Below are 10,422 nucleotides of genomic sequence, written 5' to 3' on the forward strand. Positions count from 1 at the left end.
ATGATTTAGGGGACTTAAGACTGCGCCAAGTGGCTAGAGGAGGACGGAGCAGTCGGGCTCGAGGCTTAGTCATCCAGGAGAGCCAGTGGTGAGGAGGCAGCCTGCTGTTTCTCAGAGCAGTGTGAAAGCAGCTAGGACTGAGAGCTGCTGCTGAACAGCTCCGGCACCACAGCTGGGACTCGCTCCCTGTGAGCTGGCAGCCCACCTGTTGTCCCAGAGCCACCTGAGCCAGACAGTCCACTCGGAGGCAGAGGAGAAGGCAAGAGCTCCCCAGACAGCACTACTCAGAGGAAATCTCTCTTCGCAGAAATAGCAAGTCTTCTACCTTGGTGAGAAACTGACTATTCTCTCTCATCCATCTATCCTTCCACCCTCTGCACTTGAATTCATTTCACCCATCTCACCAGCAGTCACCAGCCAGCCAGCCATCTCTCTAGCCACTGGTATATCTTGATGCAGGCATCCATCCATCCATCCACCAGACCTAATATCCATCCTTCCACCACTCCATGATGCACAGGAATCAGACAAACCTGGGTCGGAGTCCCAGGTCCTGCTTCCTAGGCAATCTTGGACAGGTCACTAACCTCTCCAGTCCTCTCATCTGTAAAATAAAGGGAAAGGAGACCAAGCCGGGGTGAGGATTTAAAGAGAGAATAGGCATATCGGTGCCTGGCCTGAGCTAATGGTCATTAACTGTTCATTCCCTCTGCTTCTGCGGTCGGGCTGGGGCTGATGCAGTGAGAAAACCACTGCATCTCGCATGACATGTTGAGAAATGCTTTTTAGAAATTGTCTGCAACGTTTGAGGGGTGGCATCCCCCTGCGGTACCCGGGGCTGGGCGGTGGCCAGAGCAATTGGGGTAGTGGTCCTTCCTGGACTCACAGCAGAGAGTGACATCTAGTGGACTGGCCACCTGTGGGGTCCCCGGTCAGGCTGTCCGGGGTGGCCACAGGGTAGGCTTGTGTGCTGAGGGGCTGCTGACTGAGTTGCCAGCCGGCCGGGAGGTCCCAGCCCCCGACTGCGGGCTGCTTTAGTTGGGATGTGGCGCACGTACTGCGCTGTCCTCACCACACAGGGGTCGGGACTGCCAGGAACCTTTTGTTTTGTGGACGAAAGCCAGCTCTGTTTCGCCTTCCCCAGCTCTGCTCCCCTTCAGAGGTTTCCGGGAAAAAGAATAATCCCAGCAGCTACTGTTTGCTGAGTGTCTGTTATGTATCAGACAGGGCTGGGGGTTCATGTGCACGATCCCTCAGCCTCTCAGTCACCCTGGTAAAGCCCCAGAATTGGCCCCGTTTTCAGCGAGAGATTTGAGATTTACTGAGGTTGGGCTGCTCCCTGAATGCGGGGGTAGTTTTCCAGCTGCTAAATGTGTAGCAGCACTTACCTTCTGTCACCCCGGCGCCCCTGGAAAGTACACGAAAGAATTAGGACCCTGATTTGAATAAGCCAACTGTAAAAGAAATTTATGAGTCAATCAGGGATATTTGAAAACTGAATAGATACTGGATGCATTAAGGAAATGCTGTTAATTTTTTAACTGTGATAATGACATTGTGGTTATGTATTTAAAACAGAAGAGTCCTTTGTAAAGATACATACTGAAAATGCTCACAGGAAATCACTGTGTCCTTTATTTTCTTCAAAACAGTCCAGGGTGGAGGGGGAAGGATTGGAGGGTTAACTGGGACCAGGGGCGCTGGTGCTGGTGGGGTTGTGTCTGCGTGACGGGGATGTGAAAACTGTGCACACCGTGAGGAAATGATGTACTATTTTCTCTCCTTTTGTGATGTTTGAAATTTCTCCTAATTAAAGGTTTTTCAAATAAACAAGCGAAAATAAAGTGCAGGAGGTGAGGGAGTCGGGGAAGAAAAGTCATTTACATGAGCTTAGGCACCCGGTCTAAACGAAATCTCAGGAGTAAGAAGAAGACGCTGGTTTTTACGGAACAAATGCCTCAAAGGAGAGAGGAGCTGCCCCCTACCCGCATTCCAGCGGGGGCTCTGGAGAAAGAGCCCTCAGAGTCCACCTAGGTCCTCCTGCCCTCTCCCTGCCTTCCTCAGAGGCCCCCCTGCTCTGCCCAGACCTTGCAACCCCCTCCCTGGACCTCCTGTCCCCCTCAAACACCCGCATTCTGCCCTCAGTCCTGGAGCCGCCTTCCCTGTCTCTCCCGCCTCCCTCGGACCACCCACACTCCCCCCAGACTTTCCAGCCCCCTCCCAGGCCCTTCTGCCTTCCCCCCGGACCCTCTGCCCCCTCCCAGCCCCTCTGAAGCCTCCTTGCTGGCTCTCAAAGGGTCTGCGGCTCCCCCTTCTCCAAGGCAGCGCTGCCCACCTGATGAGTCCATCCCGGCCTGGGAGGAGTATTCAGCTTGCAGATGCTTTTATTTATTCATTTATTTGTTTACACTGCTTGGGGGGAAACACAGGAGTTGGTGCTTTTGCCCTAAAACTGTGTGCCAAGCCGTCCTGGCCGTCCTCGGGGCCCTCTCCTCCCGGCCCCCCCTCCCCGCCCTTTCTGTCAGTCATCTCGCTGCAAACTGACTCACGCGGACCCGGGGTCCCCGCAGATCCCTCCCGGAGCCCCTGCACCACGACACGCCACCTCTCCTCCTTTCGGACCCTCTGCCGCCGCCCCAACTCTGCCACCGGCTTCGGGGGCGCCCGCCAGCCCGCGCCGCCCGGCGCGCCCCGCTCCGCATCCTCCGTCCCCCACTTTGGAGAGCGGCGCCGGCCGGACAGCTCCGGACCCTCCGCGGCGGCTGCTGCATTGCAGCGCGCGGGTGAGGGAGGGGCGCGCGCCGGAGCAGGGGGCCGCGCTCGCCGCCCCCGGGGCGCCCGCCCGCCCGCCCGCCCCCCGCGCCTCTGCGGCGATTCCACGCCAGAGCCCCGGTCCCCCCGGCCGGCTCCCCCTCCTCACTTGACGGGTTCAAAAATCGCGGCCCAGGCAGCCCCCTTGTGGCACTTGGGGGCGCCACAGACTCTTGGCTGGTGTCTGGAGGCTCAGACCGGCTGATCCTCCGATTCCACCGCACCGTGAGTTGGCACAAATCTGAAGTAGCCCAACTCCTGGGCTGCGGGCGGGAGCGCGCCGGGTCGGCACCCTCTCCCTCCCTGCCTCTCCCCCCACCCCGCCCTCCTCCTGCCCGCGCCTTCCCGGGACGGGGCCTCTCCTGTTGAATATTCTCTGACAAGCTGACAGGTGTCTGGCCCGGGTGCGGGGTACTGGGTGGGAAGCCGGGGTGGGGGGCAGTCGGGAGGCTGTGGGATCAGGGGCTGCCTGGCCAGCGTTTGGTTTTCATCTCCATCCCTCGGGTGGGGAAACTGAGGTGCAGGGAGGCTCAAGGTCCCTGTCTGTGTCAGAGGAGGGGCTGGGGATCCTTCCCCCCAAGAGTGGGTTGCAGCTGCGGGTGGCCTTCCCTGAGTGGAGGGGGGCTGCCGTTATTAGCCCCTCGCAGCCATCAAGCCCTCAGTCGTGCCAAAGCTAGTCCTCCCCACGAGAAAGCCCTAGGGGGCCCCCCGATGTGCTCCGTCCTCTCTCACTGTCCACGCAAACAAGCCCCCGCCCCCTCTGTTGCTATCTGCAATCTGCTCGGAGGTGGGCAGGCCCTCGGCACATCAGGTTAATAATGCCATTTTCATAAGCCTCTGCCCATAGGTGCTACCACCTAATTTTGAATCTGCCCTTCAAACGGATTGGGCCACAGAGGAGCTGGGATCTCAAGCACCGCTGGGAGGCGCTTATAACTAATCAATCCGTCCCCTGCCCACCCACACCCCCCCAGCACTCGGCACAGCCTTGCTGGCAGCCTCCGGCAGCCGGGCGTGCTAGGAGCCTCCGACACGCCGGGTGCTGCCTGGTCTGGCCTCTCACCAGCTGGGCAACGGTGAGTATGGGACCTCACCCTTCCCTGCCTCAGTTTCTTCATCCAGCCAATGGGGATCAGGAGGCCTGGCCCGTGAGCCCTGTCCTGGGCAGACAGCCCTGCTGAGGGCTCGACTGCTTGACAGGGCTCCATACATCTCAGCTGCTGTCATCCCCGGTCACCTGGCTTTACAGTGACACACTCCTCTCTTTCCCCACCAGGCTGAGCCTCGAGGACGGGAAGCTGACAGACCGGCGCCTCTTCGCGCACAGCCTCATACTCGGGACTGGCCCCGGGGCAGGTAGGAGAGCAAGCGCCTGGATGGATGAGTGTACTTCACAGACAGGGGGCTGCTGGAGCCCCTCTGGGTGTCTCTTCCCCACATGCCTCCCTGTCTGTGCTCTTCTGAGAAACAGCAGCAGGGGAAACTGCGAGGCTTGTTGCCTTCCCTGAGTGTCAAGCTGCTGTGCTCAAATGCAAATGCTTGGTCGAGGAACCACAGATATGGGATCTTTTTGCTGTTTGGAGGCCTGCTGAGTCTACTGTGAGCTCCTGGGCCTTGGTGGGCATGTGAATGGTGTTTCTGGTAAGAACCGGCCAGGGGTCTCTGCACCTGGCAAGGTGTCCTGTTGCTTTCAGAGCCAGGTCTTGAAAGGTCAGGCCACTCCCTTTGCAACAATTGTAATATGCAAAACTCCCTCCCTGGGTTCCACTGCCAGCCTTGCACAGTGACTGATGTGGTGAGGGTACTCCTGGCTCATTTAGTCTCAAGCTGAACTCTGAAAAGTAACGGGAATTTGGGTGACCTCACGCTAGAGGGCAGAGCCAGCCTACTCTGTGGGCTCAGCTGGGGAGCCCCCAGCCTGCTGCCGCCACTGCTGAGGCTGAACGAGGCCAGCCCGGCCACCAGCAGCCCCCGTGGAGAGGGAGGGGGAGGGGTGGCACCTAGGGCATTCTCCCTGGCAACTAGCAGGGGGTCCAGGAAAAGCACAGAAGCTTGGAAATGGCTTAACAGACAGATTCTGAGCAGCTGGACCAAGAGGGGAGACCCACGCGCTCCCCTGGGCTCCGGGAAGTCCGGTAGGGTCACGGGACGTCCCAAACTCAAATGTGCAGGGGGCAGGGGCCTGAAGGGACAGGTGTAGATGGCCACTAGGGGGAGAGGGGTGACAGGGACCCCCAAAACTGACCCCCGGGTCAAGGGGGGGGGTCGGCTACCCGTCATGAAAAAAATGAGAACTGAGCGTGAACATCAACTTTTGCTTGCTGTCTGTAGTGAGCTGAGGGTACAGGGAGTGAGGGGGCTGCTACAGAGCTCCGGGGCACCGGTGGGGGGGGGGCGGGGGGGCAAAATCACTTAGTGTGCAAACCAGCTGAGTGAGCTGCTCAGGGAAAGACGGTGCTCCCTGTTACAGGAGGCACCCGAGCAGAGAGAGAGGCAGGCCGGTTCTTGGCCAGGAGGCTGCAGCACGGCTCCCTGCCCGGGTTGGCAGCCTGCACGTCTAGGCCTCTGAGCAGCTCCCGCAAAGCTAAGTCCCAGGGCTGGCTGCAGAGGAGGCAGGCTGGGGTCAGAGCAAGGATGCACAGACGCGCCCCTGCTCCCGTTGCCAGCCCTGCGCTGAGCCCTGAGCTGAATGGCAGAGGCCGGGAGGCAGCCGGTCGTGCTGCTGTCACAGTGAGGGAGTGAGGGACAGTAGCAGAGTCTGGGGTGAGTGTGTGGGGCCAGCGGGGTGGCGGGGGGTAGGGGCTGTCCTGCAGCCAACTCCCCATCTCAAGGGCCGGGCCGCCTGGAGTGGCCAAGTACCCACCCCACCTCCCAAGAAAGGCTGGCTCAGGTCCTTTCTGGGGCAACAGGCTGGCACGGTGGGTGGGGGGAGTAGAAGGAGGGGGGTCTGGTGCATCAAGGGGGGCTGATCAGTCATGGGGAAAGCTGGGCCCTTTCCTAGAGGCTGGCTGCAGCCACAGATCTGCCTGCTGCTGGACTGTGACATGGATGCTCCAGGGGCTTATGAAAAGCCCCTCACCCTGGACAGGGCTGAGGGGCAGGTGCTGATGAATACAGCCCTAGCTGAGTCAGCACTCCCCTCCAGCCCCATTCATGGGGCTCCTTTCCCAGGAACCCCAGGTGGAATAGCCTTTATCTGGGGTCCTGCTAGAGGAGCCACTGTACTGAAGTTTCCAAAGGAGTTTTCTTGTCTTTGTCCCTAGTACAGGCACCCAGGGTGTGTGTGTGCGTTTGCGTGTGCATACGTGTGTGTGTGTGTGTGTAAAGGGCTGGCCAAGGAGCCAGCTGGGGGTTCTTGTCTGTGAAATTACCAGGCTGCCTGGCTCACCCTGGGGGCAGGATGCACCTCTATGGAGCAGAAAGACTGGGGGACATGCAGAGGCACAAGACCAGGGACCAGCTTCTGGCCAGTGGCTGCCTAACTGCCCTGCTGGCAGCCGGGGCCCTACAGCTGCTCCGACCCACCGTGGGGGGGCAGCATCGTGTTGCAGGTGGAGAGCCAGGCTGCTTCCCTGCAGACAGACAGACAGACGCCCCTCCACCGTACTTAGGAGCTGCCGAAGTGGGGGGGGGGGCTGGGAGGTGTGGCTTTCTCAAAGCGCCTAATTTTTGAGGCTTTTTGCCGTTGCTGTGGGTTAAATCTATTAAAGGATTGCTTTCAAACTGTTGATTTGAAAATGTTTGCTCAAGTGGTATTTACATATGTGTCCCTGCCTCTGCCTGCGCACTGCCTTTGGGAAGTGCAAGGAGCAGAACGAAAGGGAATTTTACAAATGAAGGTCTCTGGTTGGGGGGGAGCCGCTGGGGCTGAAAAGGGTTCAGCGGGGCTCGGAAAGGCAGTGGGTCTGAACACTTGCAAAGTCACCCTCCCCAAATCTCTCACCGGCAGAAGCCGGAGGGTCAGCCCCCTCCGCAGGACTGTCCTCTCACAGACAAAGAGCACCAGGTGCCTGCACCCCCTGCGGCCCCCCAGGCTGCCGAGGAAGGCAGGGATGGAGCTGCCACTGCAGCCGCAGAGCCGGCTCCAGAGTAAACAGCCCGAAACTGGGAGAAGGAGCCTTTGTGCCCTGGGCGAGGAAGTTCACTTTGTGAAAAGCATCTCTCAAGCCCCGCTTCTACCGGGACGCTGCACCAGGCACAAAACCCTCATTTAGGCTGGGCCCGGCCCAGGGAGTGTTTTCTGTGAAATTTAGGAGAAGTCAGGTTTAGCCAGAAGTTTTCCAGGAATTATTAACCTCTGGAGACTGTGACCACTGTTCCTTCCGAGCCGCCCTTGCCAAAGTCTATAAATACGAGCCTAAAAAAGCTGCCTGAAGAGCAGTCTGACATTTTATGTATATTTATAAAAAAAATAAAATAAAATATGGCCAAACTTTTCAGGAGAGCCCGATTAAACCAGCCGGGCAGCCCCTTCCCAGGTGTTGGGGGTGGCCTGACTTTTTCGGAGGGGGACAGGGGTCTGTGGGGGCGGGGGGGGGGGGGGGTGTGGGGTGTGGAGGGGGCGGGGCAGGGCCGCTTATCCCTCTCACATTCTCCCCAGATCTTTTTGTTTTCTCTGAGAAGGAGCTGCCAGTGTCTCAGGGAGGGAGGGCTGAGCATTCTAGAATGGGAAGCTGCGGGATCTGGGGGTGCGGGTGCCTAGAGTTAGTGATTCCTGTGTGACTGTCTCAGGGGCCGTGGGGGTTCTGGTTGCTTTCTCACTAGGAAATTGAGGCGCAAATATTCTTGGGGACCTGCCAAGGGCCAGCTTCTTGGGGTGCCCCCTATTCCCCCACCACCACCAAAACCTTGAGCACCCTGGGGCTTCGGCTCCTCCTAACAAGCAGTTGAAGCCCTCTGCCCCCCGGGGTGATGTGGATCCAGCACCACAGCCCTGTACCCCAAAGCCCCTTCTCCTCTCAGTCTCACTGTCCTGCCCCCGTAGCTATCACTAGCTCGGACCTCCCTCCTTCTCTGACCGGGGACCAGGCTCCAGTCTGCGAAGGGCGCGCACTTAACCACTTCCTCAATGCGATTCAGATCCCTCCCTGGGGATACCAACCCCCATGCTGCCACCCCCAACCCACATACCCCACGAGCCCAGGTTCTGGGGTCCTGCGCCCAAAAGACATGCGGGGGGCTGGTGTGTGCACCAAGGAGCAGGTGTGAGTTTGCAGTTTTACAGCATTCTGGGGACTCACCCAAAGACACAGAGCAGACAGCTCAGCCCTAATCTGCATCGCCGGGAAGGTGGTCGAGGCTTCCAGCCGGAGGAGTCAGAGGCAGGCAGCTCAGGAGCCAGGGCCCTGGAGGGGACAGAGGGGCGATGAGCACGGATGCTTCGTGAATTCTAGGAAAACGTAAACATTCTCATGGACTAGGAAAATGTATAATGAGGCATCACAATTCCAGGGACTTAGCTTTGCCCTAACTTTGGGTTTGCCGTAGGAGAAATTTAAAGCTTGGTCAGGGAAGCTGCCTGCAAAGACACTGCCCAAGCCCAAGTGCAAAAAGGCAGCAGAGGGCAGGGCAGAGTGCAGCAGGGAGCTTGTGGGGACACGGGGTGCCTAGCTGGGATAAAGGGGGGCAAGCAGAGAGGCAGGCCCAATGGGGGGTGCTTCCCGCCTTCCTGTGGGGTCTTCCTTGCCACACTAAGGTCTTGGACTGAGTCCCAGAAACACAGGAAGTCAGAGGGGGGATTTAAATCAAGACAGTGACAAGGTCAAACGACTTTTTAGAAAGATCATTCAATGAAAATAAACTTTGCAACCCGTTTAACCCAGTTATCCCAGCGCTAAGAAGCTGGAGTAAAGTGCCAGCCAGGGATGCGTTTCAAGACTTAGCTACAAGAATGCTGGCTGCAGGGTCATTAGCGAAAAACAAGAAAAGCCCAGAAATTTCCTCACAGGTGACAGTCAAGTGGGTTGTGTTCATCAAAACCTCACTTTACGGCAAGCCTTCACCATCGGCGTGTGCAAGGGGCACACTTAGCTTAGGCATTGATTTGGATTTATTTTATAAGAAACAAAGCCTAAGTTACATTATTTCAATTAACCCGTGACCCACCCCAAGGACTGGGACTTCGGGCACAGCTTCTATCTGCAGGCGTCCCCTCCCCCTGCACAATCCCAGCTGGGGCTTCCCACAATAGAAAAGGTGCAGACAGACCCCGGAATATTAAATAGCTCTTAAAAAGAATGAAACCTATTGTCTTTTAATGGATCTCGGCATTTTGTGCCGAAGTGGATTAATCATGATCCTTTGTTCAGAAACACTTTCTCATCATAGGTCCAGGGCTATCCCTCTTTATTTTGCTAATTTATGCATTCATATATTCATCTATAATAATGGCATAAACACTCGGGAGCCCACTCCTCAAACGCAGACCTTGGCAATTACTTACACCTGGCTGCGCCAGCGTGCCACGAACAGAGTCCCGGGCAGAGACCCAGGCAGGGACCCTGGCAGGGGCCTGGACAGGGCCTGGGCAGGGTTGGGGCGGGCGTGCTGGCGGCAGAGAGGTGGCCAAGCAATCAGGGGCTTGGGGGAACAAGGTGCTGTTGTAAGAACCGTGTTGATTTTTATTGTCTCGGAGCAGATTGAGTGGAAAAAAACAAGCTGCGGGAGAAGGAAATGTACACCACGACAATTTGCGTACTAAACAAACCAAAGCCGTGGATTTTAACAGCTTGTTTATACACATATGCAAATGCACAGAAAAATATCTGGAACCACAGACCTGAGGCTGGTCACAGGGGCGACGGGGGAGGGGCTGAGTGGGGTTAAAACGGCTTGAGCTTTTGTCCACGGTGTTTTGATTTTTAGTAATTAGCCTATTAATTAGCAATGCATTTTCTGCATAATTAAATAAACACTTTAGCAGTTGAGGGGGGTCGGTGCTAGTTGGGTGCATTTTTTTCCTGTGTGGGGGGAAATATATTTTGGTTTTCACAAACACAAAACAAGAGCATTTTGCCTGAGGGACCAGGAGAAAGCGAAGCCCCAAACGCTAGTTCTGTGGACACAAGAGGTTTAATTTATCCCAAAGATCATTCCCTTTTAAATTTTTTATATTCCTGTGCCAAAGCTGGAGCCAGGTGCCCGAGTCGCCCACCGTGACACACAGCCAGCAGGTGTGTGCCGTGGCTGGGGCTTTACCACCCCACCCTCAGGCCCCAGACCCCTGCTGCATCTCCCTGGGGGGGTCTGTGATGCACCCATCAGTGGTCCCTTCCTTTTAGGTCTTTGCAAGGCTCTGAGGCTAATGCCCTGGCCCGCATTCTGAGGGATTAGTTAGCAGGAATGAAAACTCTAGGAGAATATGACATGAGATCTCCGGGCGGAGGGGGCATGTGGGCCTCAGAGAACAGGGGTCCCAAGGCAGCCTGCGTCAGCAGCCTCAAGGCTGGCTGGCAAAGAGCCTAGGAGGCTGCGTATGACCCCAACAGCTGGGTTCCCAGGCAGGACCCTCCGCGGCCATGTTCCCTCCCCAGATCCAACCCAAGAGGGAATGGGGCAAAGCACTGCTGACCATGGCAACAGGGAGCCACCTGCAGGTCTCCACCTGGCCCC

At 57.4% G+C, this 10,422-nt stretch overlaps 1 long non-coding RNA gene and 1 other non-coding gene across 44 annotated transcripts in view; both read right to left on the reverse strand.

The window, feature by feature from the left end:
* LOC129145311 (uncharacterized) overlaps positions 1 to 8,153 on the reverse strand; it is a 116,447-nt gene extending 108,294 nt beyond the window's left edge. For 38 of the 43 annotated variants that reach the window (XR_008550688.1, XR_008550694.1, XR_008550684.1 and 35 more), the window contains exon 1: positions 534 to 2,087. This is a non-coding gene — a long non-coding RNA (uncharacterized LOC129145311). Of the gene's footprint in view, positions 1 to 533; positions 2,088 to 8,051 lie in introns of those variants that run through there. The other 5 variants (XR_008550728.1, XR_008550732.1, XR_008550726.1 and 2 more) reach the window with 5 other exon arrangements.
* A 913-nt stretch (positions 8,154 to 9,066) lies between these two features.
* Positions 9,067 to 9,143, reverse strand: LOC119239667 (small nucleolar RNA SNORD112). The gene has a single exon (XR_005123944.1). It is a non-coding gene; the product is annotated as a small nucleolar RNA SNORD112 (small nucleolar RNA).
* Between the last annotated feature and the right edge of the window lie 1,279 nt (positions 9,144 to 10,422).

Source organism: Talpa occidentalis, unplaced genomic scaffold, assembly GCF_014898055.3.
Source record: "Talpa occidentalis isolate TD23 unplaced genomic scaffold, MPIMG_talOcc4v2.1 talOcc4.11, whole genome shotgun sequence".
Classification (NCBI taxonomy): domain Eukaryota; kingdom Metazoa; phylum Chordata; class Mammalia; order Eulipotyphla; family Talpidae; genus Talpa; species Talpa occidentalis.